Here is an 11,853-nt window from a genome sequence, read left to right on the forward strand (position 1 = left end):
CATTTGCTATTTCTATACTCTAACTAATTTTAACTTTATACAGTACCTTGTCATTTTCAGTTTTATAATCACTAGAGAGGAAAAGGTAAAAAAAGAAACATAAAAAATAAAAAGGATAAACTAGGCATCAGCACTGATGAAAAGTATCAACACAAAAACTGAAGTGCTGAATTTAAAAATTAGGGAAAAGCTGTAATTGAAAACCTTGATGAATCAAATAAAAACCAGAGTAATAAATGTCAGTAGAAGAATAGAGCAAAGAGATGAAAGGATATCACTGATGGAGGATGAAACTGATGAAACATTACATTCTAATATAAATATGGGAGATATATGAGATGACCACAATGTTCATGAACTGTGGGAAATAATTAAGATATTAGAGATGTTGAAATAAAAGATTTAAACCTTTACCATTCCATGGTATTTGAATTCTTTTATCTACATATTGTCTGCATTTTATTCGAAGGAATCTATTTGCAACAATCCATGCACACATTCTAAATTTTATATTTAAGAATTTGAAGTAACAGAGAAAGCTCTGCATGAACCATATTATTTCTCATCATTTTCCTTCTGCTCCTGTGTCTTTTCCTACTTCTCTTCTACCTAGATTGCTCCTGTGATTAGAAGCATTATTCCTGTGAAATATGCAGGAGAATTTTGACTCTTCTGCCTTGTTTATTCCTAATGTCTCAAGGTATTTAGATAAGTATAGGTCTTACACTTTTTAATGTTTTTAATTAATTATTTTATTTATTTACATCCCGAATATTGCCCCCCTTCTGGTCTCTCCTTCCACAGTTCTTCACCCCTCCCCCTCCTCTTAAACTTTGAGAGGGTGCACCCAATGACCAGTCCAACTTAGGATCCATTCCATGAGTGCACACCAAACCCTGGCTACTATTACTAATGCTATGTTGTGCTTGCAGACAGGAGCCTGATATGGCTGTCTTCTGAGAGTGTCTACCAGAAGCCAACTGAGACAGATGCAGATACTTAGAACTAAACATTGGATTGAGTTCGGGGATCCCTATGGCAGGACTGAAGGAGCTGAGGTAGATTGCAACCCCACAAGAAGAACGCCATTGTCAACTAACCAGAACCCCTCAGAGCTCCCAGAGACTGAGCCATCAAGCAAGGATCATACATGGGCTGGTCCAAGGCCCCTGGCACATATGTAGCAGAGGACTGCTTTGTCTGGCCTCAGTGGGAGAGGATGTACTGTTTAATCCTGTAGAGACTTGATACCCCACGGAAGAGATATGTTGGTGAGGTAAGGAGGGGCTGGGTGGACATGTGAGGGAGCACCCTCTCTGAGGAGGGCCTGGGGATGTGGTGAAGAACTAGGGGAGGGAGGACTAGGAAGGGGTAGGCATTTGCAATGTAAATAAATAATTCAATTAAAAAATAAGCAAAGAAGAAAATTCCTGCTAGTTTCATTGTTTTTTAAAGCTAAAGAATTGAATTTGGTAGTGGGTTTGAAAGGAAGCTAATAAAGTCACACAATTACAGTGAAGAATGGTTAAGCTTTAGAATGATAGCTAAGGAAAATTTCTTGGCCAGGGACTTCCGAGGAAAATGTAAAAGGATTAGAAAGTGACACTGAAAAGGAAACTAAATATTTGGGGACATAGATTTGGATCCAAAGGTCAGAGTGAGTTTTCTCAGAAGAGTGGGGATAAAAACAATCAACAAATATGATGAACTATTACAAACACAAGGCTTAATTGATTGGGATTGCAGGAACTACCCCAGTTTTGGAGACCCTTCACCTCACCCATCAGAATTAAATCATGTACATAATTAGATTGACCCTGAATATCTGGTAAGATTTGCCTTTGATATTTTATCATTCTGGTCTTCTTCAAAAGCTCTGTTGAGCACCCATAACAAGAATCCTCATAGTCTTGATGTTTATCTTAGTCATTTTTCATCCACTCACCTCCATCTTGCTTCTTGGTTATATATCCTCATTTGGTCATGTCAGAATTGGGCCCATATCTCCGCCCTACTGTAATCTTCTACGGCAGTAGTCTTTCTTGAATAATTTCTCTTTTGTTGTTGCATTTTACCATTTTTAAATGAGTAGCATGATTTTTTTCTTTAAAACTATAATTATCCCTCAGATAGAGAATTTTTTTCCAAAATCTTTAATATGGCACACAGACATTGCACAATCTGTTTCAAATCTAGCTTGTCTGTACTCAACTCTATTACACAATTATTCTGTTCTGATCATAATATAGACAAAATATATCTAAGTCAAAACCTCTATTGCAGTTTTCCTGTATATGATGATGCTGTTTGTGGAAATTTAGGAGGTGTAGTCTTTATGGAGGAAGTATGTCACTGGAGGTGGGCATTGAGATATTAAAAGACTCTATGGCACTTACTCTTTCTCTTCTTCATGACTGTGGTCCAATATGTGACCTATCAGATTGCTCCTCCAGCATCAATGCCCAAAGTAAACCCCTCCCCCATAAATTGTCTTGGTTATGGTGTTTTATCACACCAATAGAAAAGTCATTAAAACACTCTTCTACTTTTCACCGTCCACATCCTTTAGTTTCACTTTCACAAACCTTTTAGTTTGCATGGAATTATCTGTATGGCAATCACCTAGTCATCTGTTACCATGTAAAATAATGTTACCTCTAACATAAATTTATGATTATGAAGAATTTCTTCTTAGTCTACTTTGTACATCTACTATGTCAACACGGGATTTGTATATGGAAAAGGGGTTATTGATTTGCAATTGTAAAGGTGAATAAAAGAGAAAGATGACTATTACTGCTTAGCTTTGTAGAATACCTAATTAATGGACATAATTAGACTTTATACTTAATTTCTACCTTTTAAATTGTGCATAAATATCTGCAGGTATTACAAACTCCCGGTCTCTAGCATATTTACTCTTAAAATGTGAATAAGTATCTTCAAAGTTTCTACAGAACCTCATATTAAGTTGTACCCATTCAGGAATATGTGTGGTATGATTCTGGAGATGTTTTACTATTCTTTTAGAAGAAGTCAATTAATTAAGCAAACATTTACTTCTAATCTCATCTTAAGCATCTTCTTAAATTTGTAGTGCCTTGAAAACCACCTATCCGAATGTACTTTTTTGTGTTTGTTCAGTAAATCAGTTTTCTTTACAAATTTGTTAGACACTTCTGTTTGTTGATGGGAATTACTTCTTTATTAATAATAGAGGCAGCTATATCATGTGACCAAAGGGATGCAATTTAGTGTTTAAACACCACTGAAAATACAGTTTCTTTAATATTTACTGGCTATCTGGTTGCAATAAGGTTTCATTTTAAATTTATAGTTCATTTGAAATTTATATTTTATTAACCCTTTTAGGGCTTTGCAAAGGTTTTACATGACATGGGTTTTTAAATAGTATCTAAAATGTATCTTTCATTAGATTATCATGCAGTAGAATGCATTCTGTAAATATGCACATATTATTTATACATTGTATCGTGTTCAGAATTAATTACATGCTTTTTTGTCTTAAAATTACATGTTACAGAAAAGTTGTCTGATTTTAATAAGATCAATAGCCAGCAGAAAAATGACATAAAATGTTTAATGTATAACCACTGTTTACACATCAGGTTTTAGTACTAATATTTTAACACTATGGAGTAGTTTGGGAAAGATCACTGGATGTTCGTTAGTTCCTGGGTTCACACAGATTTCTTTTCTAGATGAAAACAGAATATTTATGTAGGCATTTTATACACTTCAATCTGAGAAAGTGTAAAACCTATCTACAGCTAGGTAACTAAGGGTTGGAATTAGAATGAAATCAGACTACTCTTGGAGGACTTTATTAAGCTAGAATGTTCAACTAGAGAGCATGTACTTCGTCTTGGAATGTACACAGTGATGAGCCATTTAATATTTACTGGCTATCTGGCTGCCCTAAAGTTTCATTTGAAATTTATAGTTCATTTGAAATTTATATTTTAGTAACACTTTTAGGGCTCTGCAAAGGTTTTACATGGCATAGGTTTTTAAATAGTATCTAAAACACAAATAGATCCTTTTTATTGAGTGCTTACTCTGTGTCACAATAGGTTATGTATATTAAGTGCTTCAGGTACTTTCTCTCTTCATCCTTTTAAGTATTCAGAGTACCGCGTTTCTTCTTTATAGTCGAAGAAACAAATTTAGAGAGGTTAGAAAAAGAACAGAAATACAAATTTGGCTGTAATTCCATTCTCCTGATCAGAGGCAAGTGAGAGTTGGGAGTTTTATGAAGATTACTCTGATAAACTACAAGAAAAGACTGCAGGAAAACAAATCAAAAAGCATCCATAGTTCACATGCCTATCCAGTAGTGGATTTCATCCTAAGTCTCCAGGCCTCTCCATTTCAGAACATCTTGGACCTCTCCTCACGATTCTTTTACCCTGACGTTAGGGCCTGCCTAGGAAAAGGAATTTTGTTCACTTTTTCTAGGTCGCAAACCAAACTGGTCCGAGATCAGACCGCAGCTCCAGTGGTCCCAGGCGGGGGTGGGGCGCATGCGCGCGGTTGCTAAGAAACGGCGATCCAGGCGCCGCGGTGGTAACTGCGCCGGGGCTGTGTGTGTAGGCAGCAGCGCCAGAGGAAGAGGAGCACGAGGATGCAGCTGCTACCGTGGCCCCAAGAGGGAGCAGCCTCTGTTCTGTGGTCGTGGGGCCAAAGAAATTGGAATTAAGCCTGGGGGGTCCTGTTGCTGAGCTGACCGGGGCAGAGGGTCCTGCCAGAAGCTCGGGCCTAGTATCCGGGGAGAGTTCGGTCTGCTGAGCGAAGGCCTGCCGCCTTTGCTTCCTCCTGGCCCTCCAAGTCGATGGTGGTGAAGTTGGTGGCCGCCAGGGGCACAAGCACCAGGCTGGCTCTCTTGCACCCAGCATCTTTCTGGCCCTGCTTGAACAGCTGCGACGCCGCCTCCTCTCGTCCGCGGATCCCACCCTCAGCGGCGGGGGAGGGGGAAAGTTTTCCCCTCCGCAGGGGCTGCACGGTGCGAGGCGACAACAAGACCTTAGGAGAGTAGGGGTAAGTAGTGGCACCGCAGTCTCCTGGTGCTCAAGCTGTATTCTGGTCTCAGGGTTTCTGTGGCCCCAGCAGGCCAATGAAGCTCTGCGCTCTCATTCAGAAGCTTCTGACACCCTTCCTGCATCTGCTCGCGGGTAATTTCTTCCAGTTAGTTTTCCTTCTGAAAGCCATCACTTTGCGATCTCAGCCCTGGCTTCCAGAAGCATACTGTCAGTGTTTAAGGCCTGGGGTTGCTTCTTAGATGCTGAGGATTCTAAGTACAGTCATGCACCTTAGTCTCTGGTCTGGAAACAGATTCTCCTAGTGCCCTGTTCACATATTTCTCCTTGCTCTAACTGTGGCTCTGACTCTTGATCTCAGGAGACAGCCTAACCTGACCCTCAGGCTTGTCAAGAGCCCATCCTCCGCATTGCCGTTGCTTCATGATGGGAGAATTGACCAGACAGCTTGAGATGGGAGAACTGACCAGACAGCTTGAGTGGTGCCTTACTTTGCAGTATTGTTTATACTCATGTGCAGTAGGCTTCTGCAAACCATATGCCTAGCCCCTGATTCTTAGTATGTAAAACTAGGCAGATACTAGTTATGTTAAATAATAGTGATAACAAGACAAAACTAGTGACATGTTCTATTTGACAACCAAAGTACTACCAAACTTGAGAAGTGGACAAAGTAAAATATTGACAATAGGAGAAACATTTTACAAAGTATTCTTCATCAAGAATGATTCACGTCTTCATTTAAAAATTTGTTGTTGAAACTTAAGATGCTCTTAATAAAAATAAGGATAGTTGTGATCTATTTGTTCTTCTTAAAGTAGGGTATAGTTGAAAATAGTCAACTTCCCCCCCAAAAAAAAATTTGGCACAAGACACCCTAAGTGAGACTTTGGATACCATGATTAGATAAGGTTCTAAAGTTGCAAGGTGTTTTTTACAATTATTTTTGAGGTGTGAGACTGTTTCTTTAAAAGTAGATGACTGAGAGAATTTACAGTTCCAGGTTGACCCTTTTCAAAAGTGAACTCAATTTGAATTGATGTATAATTTTAATTGCAAGGCACTTCTGTGGGCTGACATCAAAAGATAGGTTCTTTCATTTCACTCTCTTCCTTCCTGACAGTTTTAAGCCATTTCAGGTCTCTTATCTAAAAAGAAGTGGAGAAAAAGAAGCACATTGGTGGGAAAGCTAAATTTAGTTTTCAGTAACCCCTTTTAAGCTAAAGAACTTTAAAAAGTATATAGATGCTGTGTGTGATTAGATAACTTTGGCTAGTGAATTTGTTAATACTGTCAGTTTCCTGGTAGTTTTAGGGGAAATGTTTTATTGATTGCTTTTGTGTATGAGATGTTCTTGTGTTTAAAGTACAATACCAAGGGAAAAATAGTTTTGTACCTCAGTGTGACTTATCTGTTGTGGATTGGCAAACAGGCATGCTTCAAGAGCCTAGATTTCAAACTTAGAGATGGTTTCTGTTTGGAAAAGGTTTTAATGAATTTTACTCTTAATTATTTGAAATACTATTAAATCTAAAGGAAAATAATTCAACAGTAATGAATATGGCCAAGTAGGTACCACATATCCCAGCATTCACACAGACTGTCATATCATATGGGGAAATAATATTTTGTTTTGCAAGTGCTGTTAAGGAACTTGATCATTAAATTCTAGGAAAAAATTTATTTTTGCTGGTTTTCTTATTTATTTATTTTCAGAGTTTTTTAAAATATGCTTTCATTTTCTAAATTTTACTCAGTGCACATCACTATGGTAGGCAAGGAGAATAGATTAGAAACAAGTTCCAGGGTCTGTTGGTGTTGCTCGAGGCAGTATAGCTAGCATGCTCTAGAAGCATGAGACACTGGATCTGATTGTATAGATTTCTATTAGAGTAACCAGTAATAGAAAAAATTTTAAAAAGCCAACTGAAACAGTTCTGGAGACTTCAATTAGGAGAGAAGCATACAGGTAGGCTGTATGGATCAGGACATCGAAAAGTACAGAATAAGAGCTAAAAAAAAATTAATATTATAGGGAGATTACTGAAGTCTAGGAATTCTCTGAGAAGGGTTCATAGAAAAGTCACACTTTTTCTTGATATTGTAGGCTTTGTTGGAAAGAGGAAAGGTTTATCATAAATCTATTAGATTAACTAAAGGAGAAAAGGATTTATTTATAGCAGTTAACTTTCTTGATGTGAGCAAACTTTTCTATGCTATATTATAATTTAAGAACAAATTAAATACTAATAACTTTATAATGTACATGGTATACAAGTTAGTTTTAAAATATCCTCCTGTCCTGGGGCACATAAGAATGTTTTCTAAGAAGATACAAATAATTAAGTTCCCATATTTTATAAATGTACATTTTTCACTGAATAGTAAACCACAGCTATAGTCAATGTGTTTTATATAAAACTGGTAAAATAAATACAACCTTATATTATTAATATTCTCCAAAAGTTATTTCCAGATACATTCTATGAGCAATGTGAATTTTGATTGTTAAGTTATATAACTTGGTTTATCATATACTACTGTGTACAAATACACATACATAAAGGGAAGGGCTACATTAGAGTCTTGAAATTAATAACAGTCAAAGTTCTAATGTGTTAATGTGTATATTAATATTAGCATTAGTATGTTTAAACTTCAATCATAAATCTTTGTAAAACTTATTTTAGCGCATTTCTAAATTTTTTTTGCTATGTTAAAAATTGGTTAACATGTTAATTGTCTCTAGGTTTTCGTCAGCCATTATAAATTAATATTTTCATGCAGAAAAATAACAAACCACACTACAATTAGAGAATATCACTGATGTACTATAATTTCTTTCACAAATTTTATTGCATTTGTAAAAATGCAATATGAATTTGGTAAAATCTGTATTTTCTTTATTAAAATACTATTTATTTTATTTTTTATGTTTTATTTCTTTATCAGACCACCACTATTACTACATCCTATCATAGTAGACCACACATAGTTAAAAGCAAGTAAAGGGTAAAGTTCCATCTTTTAATATTAAACAGCCATTTTAGGCAACACATACTGAGAGATGGAACCTGAAAAACATTTATCAGATGTGGTAGAAATCAGTTTGTATTATAAAACAGGTCAGATAGCAACTGCTATAGAAATGAGGTGAAATGGAATGTTTCAAGCTCTTTAAACCATTTTATTAAGGAGACTTTCTCCAATGGCAGATCTTGAGTAGGTTCCTGGTCAGTCATCTGGGAGCAATTCTTCACAAAATTGGTAAACTTGCTTCTACTTTGGAAAGAGAACCACCTTTTCCTATACATACTCACAGTAATCTTGCTTTAATGTTTACTGTAGAACTAAGTCCCTTTGGTAGTTTAAAAAGAATTTTCTCCTCCTTCCCCCTTTCCCCCTCTTCCACCTCTTCCTCCTTTTTTATCGTGCTGTTGACAGTTTTAAGTCTTCTCCATGCTGGTTTTAATTTTCTGCATTTTTTAATTGTCATATCTTTTGGGGGAGGTGTTTTGAGACAGAGTCTGTGCAACCCTGACTGTTCTGGAACTCACTCTGTAGACCAAGTTGGCCTGGAACTTACGAGATCCACATACCTCTCGAGTGCTGGGCTTAAAGGCTTGCACCTCCAATGACAAGCTAGTTGTAGAATCTTGTACAGATTTCTTCTCTGGGACTTTGACTTTCCTCCTTATACTAGTTTTGTCAACTTGGAACAATTTAGAGTAATTTTTAAAGAGGGAATCTCAATTGAGGAAAATGTCCCCAGCCCATTGTGGATGGTACTATCCCTGGACTGGTAGTTCTGCATGCTATAAGAAAGTAGGCTAAAGCAAGACATGGAAAGCAAGCCAGTAAGCAGCATTCCTCCATGACCTCTTTGTATCAGTTCCTGCCTATGGACCTTCCTCAACTTTGCTGCATGATAGACTACAAGCTATTAGATGAAAGACACCCTTCCCTCAAAACTTGGTTTTGGTCATTGTATTTTGTCACAGTACTAGAAATTCTAAGACACTCCTTATCATCATTGTCTCATTTATCATCAACTTTCTCCCACCCCACCCCTAGTGGAATCTTCCTACCACTGCCAGGAGCCAAGTCACTTTCCAGTTATACTTAAGAAATTTCCATACTCTTCATCTTCTGACTCTGCATCTTCTTCTACAGCTGTTATGTGTTGTGAACTAGTATGCACAGGCCCTGACCCATTCGTCAACCTGAAGAGCAAGTTAGTGTAATTTCAAAGTCCCTAAGGAAAACTGTAAATTTTAAAGACATTTTCAAAGTTGCCAGTGTTACTTTAATGTGACTGCCTTTATAATCACAGTTTTATATTCTCTAGCAATGCTGGACAGTTGCAGTAATCTGTAACTGTCAGTCATCTGTGTGATCATGAGAAAAAATATACTCTCCATTGTACCATGTTGCTACATTGTGATGATTTAATAGATTATGTGCATTCAGTTCAGTTTTTTATACATGAATTTTTAACATTTGAGATGTAACCACATCACAAGTTGAGTATCATCTGTATCATATTTTAAAAAAGTTTTATGTCCCCCACATAAACTCACATTTTAGAACTACAAAGAATATACACATTTACTCCAGAAGCAAAATACCCAAACTTTAAATTTTTAATGCCTCTATATCTTTCATCTGTTATCTTTTGCTGCCCACAGAAATATTTCTTGATAAACATGTTACCAACAAACAATAATTCATTGTTTCTAGGCTCAGCAAATAATTGCTGTTTCATAAAATTATCATTTCATTGTTATTGTTGGCTGAGGTTTGGATAGTGTTTCCAGTTTCTTGATCTCTTATACAAGACTTGAAATACACTGATTGCAAAGTAGCAGGGGATCTATTCAAAGCAAAGTCAGGCATGACAGCAGGCCATTTGAGTGAATGAAAGGGTACTCAAGAGTTCTGATTATGGTTTGATGTTTCCTTTTGTATGCAGATTTAAAACGATCCTATTCTAAAGCATGATCTGTATTATTTCAAGGGACTGGACATTTTCTACTGGAGCATATCTCTAAAGTTTTGTGATGGGAACTTATTGAAATCATGACTTTTATCCAAAAATTCTATTTGGATCAAATTGTTCTAGAACATAAATGTCTTCACTAAGCAAGATGATGGAAGCCATTTCAGTATGAGAAAAAAGAAGCAAAGAGTGGAATTCATTCTTCAAGTATTTTAGCAACTAATCAAACAAATACTTTCATGTATAAATGTAAATTGATCTTTATAAGGAACTGTTACACAGAGTTCTCCCTATCTTAATCTTGTATCTTATATTATGACTTATTAGTGATCTTTGAACTGTTGTCATCCAAAACATAATGATTCATACTAATTTCCTAGTTACAAGTGCATCACTGAAGTTAATTTTGTCTCTGTTTTATTCTGTGATAGAATTTTGTAACTTTGTAAAATGCCATAAATATTATTTGAAATCTAAAACTGAATTTCACAGATCAATAATGAGAAAAATAGACATTTTAATAATAATCTTTGTTAAAAATACTATATAGGAAGTGTTAGTGTCTCTATATCCTTTTATAACCCTGAATTATTGAAATAATAATTAAACTCTCTTAAATTACTGTAGATATTTGTATTCACTCTTCTGAGCTAAGCAAATTTTATTAAAATGCACACATATATACACAATATATACAATATAGACTATATTAGTTATTTGGAATAGGTTCCTAATAGTCTGAAAAGCTGTGTGAATATAAAAGAAACTACTTTTACAACTAAGTAACTTGACTGAAAGTTGTGTGGAGAAACATTATTAGCTATGCATGATTAAAAAATACTATGTCTAACTCAGGAGACTGAATCCCTAGGTTGTTTGTTTGTTTGTTTGTTTGTTTGTTTTCCAAGACAGGGTTTCTCCCTGGCTCTCTTGGAATTCACTCTATAGACCAGGCCAAACTTGAACTCACAGAAATTCACCTGCCTCTGCCTCCCAAATGCTGAGATAAAGGTATGTGCCACCAACAGCTAATTATTTCCTTGTTGAATAAAGAAAATAGTAGACAATTGAAACTTCTGTGATGACATATGGCTTCTTTCATCTACATCAATTCATAATTCATTATAAACTTCATATCTTCATATAGTTAGACTTCAGAGTTTTAAAACTTTTATAATAAAAAATACAGTTTTCTGTTCTTCCATTCTGCCTATTGTCACTATTTTATATTGTCTTCAGATTTTTTCCATTTTACAGTATTTCTTGACATCTACCTGAAACTACTTTAATAAATATTAAATATGTAAAGCTTTATATACACTAACATATAATAACAAATATTTTACACACACAGACACACACACACACACACACACACACACACACACACACACAGGAAAGCTTTTTAAAAATACTGGTCTCCACAAGGCTTTATCAAACAACCTTAGTGTTCTTTATCTCTTTGCCTACCCCTCTTCTGCCCTATATTCCAACCCCCTCCTCACTTTAACCCCCACTTTATTCCACTTTCTCAGACTGGAAACTAGTTCATGTATGAACTCTGATATAAGATGTTTAATTCCTCAGGCCATATATAATTACATATTTGAATTTTTGTTTCTTTTCTGTTTCTTTTTGTTTGAGATAAAGTCTTCTGTAGCCCAAGATACTAGATAAGGATGACCTTGAACTTTAGGCCCTTCCGCCTAGACTTTCCAAGGGCAGAGATAGGTGTGTACTATCACACCTGGCTGCATGTATTGTATATTAATATATTTAATGGTTGTTACTGAATTT

The sequence above is a fragment of the Apodemus sylvaticus genome, chromosome X, assembly GCF_947179515.1.
Source record: "Apodemus sylvaticus chromosome X, mApoSyl1.1, whole genome shotgun sequence".
NCBI lineage: Eukaryota > Metazoa > Chordata > Mammalia > Rodentia > Muridae > Apodemus > Apodemus sylvaticus.